Consider the following 1,612-nt stretch of genomic DNA (forward strand, 5'->3'; position numbering starts at 1 on the left):
ATTTCTAAGTCCATCTGTTCTTATAAAACACCACGGGCCTAGAGAACTAATTCCAGAGTGTATTGGAGGCCCCAGTAGATATACTATTAAATTGACTCAAATGAACTCTCTAACCTCTAATCTCTAGAATCTTCCATTATTACTCACCATCCATTATGACTTGGGGGTTGGGGACTTTCAAAGTTAGTAACTTTTTTGAGAGATATGCCATTCCCCCTTTTCCTGCACAAAGTGTCGTCCCCTGGGGAAAAGGTGCATTTCTCTTTGGTTTATGTTTGGAAGAGTAATGACAGTACATGTTGGAGTTGCATAACCCGGGTAGCCAACGGCCTGTGGAGCAACATGCCTAAGTTTTATTGCGACTACTGTGATAAGTATCTTACCCACGATTCTCCATCTGTGAGGAAGACACACTGCAGTGGTCGGAAACACAAAGAGAATGTGAAAGACTATTACCAGAAACGGATGGAAGAGCAGGCCCAGAGCCTGATTGACAAAACAACCGCTGCGTTTCAACAAGGAAAGATCCCTCCAGCTCCACTCTCTGCGCCTCCGCCTGCAGGGGCCATGATCCCACCTCCCCCAGTCTCCCGGGTCCTCCTCGGCCTGGCATGATGCCTGCACCCCACATGGGAGGCCCTCCCATGATGCCAATGATGGGCCCTCCTCCTCCTGGGATGATACCTGTGGGACCAGCTCCTGGGATGAGACAACCCATGGGAGGCCACATGCCCATGATGCCCGGGCCTCCAAGGATGAGACCTCCTGCCCGCCCTATGATGGCGCCCACACGGCCTGGCATGACCCGGCCAGACAGATAAGAGCAGAAGCGCTCACTCTTTATCATTTTGTTGTTCTTGTTGTTTTACTAGGAGCTCTTGGTGCTGAGCCTGAGGGTATAGTAGATGTAGGACAAGGAACTTCCTTCCTAACAGGATGCTCCTGGAGAGAGAAGTGACAAAAAAAGTGCAGTTTTTACTTACATTGTGAAGTGTGAAAATAAAATCCTCAGCTCTTTTGAAAAAAAAAGAAAAAGAAAATTCTACCTCAAAGATATGTCACCTTCCATACAACCAAAGATTTCTATGACTATCAATCCACTTAAGTTGGAAACTAAACAAGAGTCTATGATTTCCTATTATGACAACTTGAGTTGACTTCTGAAATGTTTCCCATTGCAGAGATTAATAATATACTTTGGTCAGTTTCCAAACTTATTAATTTCTAGGAATCTCATGTTTAGTTAGCTACCACCACCGATCACCACAGTCTGAAAATTTTGTTTATCCATGTTTTATCCATGGCTTATTGTAGCAATTGTTGTGCTTCATGAGTAACAGCTCAGTACACTACCTGAACACTCTTCTCTGGGATCTAATTGTTAAAGACAACTGGTATAGTTCCTGGTTGTCTACTACAGTGCTTTGAGCATATGTAATAAAACTGCCAGGTCACTTCCCCCTCTGTAGTATTAATCCTGTAGAGTATTACTGAAGAAACTGTCTTCTGATCTCAGGCATTGTATGCAAGACACCACCGAGCAGTTCCTAAATAACAGGACTATGCCAACCTTCTTTTTTTCATGTCTTGTACATTTCTTGAAGTTATACTA

The 1,612-nt window shown here is 44.1% G+C and overlaps 1 pseudogene across 1 annotated transcript; it reads left to right on the forward strand.

Moving 5' to 3' along the window:
• Nucleotides 1-319: 319 nt before the first annotated feature.
• LOC308415618 (U1 small nuclear ribonucleoprotein C-like) lies at nucleotides 320-937 on the forward strand (annotated as a pseudogene). Its single transcript has one exon. The product of its transcript is annotated as a U1 small nuclear ribonucleoprotein C-like (transcript).
• The last annotated feature ends 675 nt before the right edge of the window (nucleotides 938-1,612 follow it).

The sequence above is a fragment of the Micromys minutus genome (assembly GCF_963924665.1).
Source record: "Micromys minutus genome assembly, chromosome: X".
Taxonomy (NCBI): Eukaryota; Metazoa; Chordata; class Mammalia; order Rodentia; family Muridae; genus Micromys; species Micromys minutus.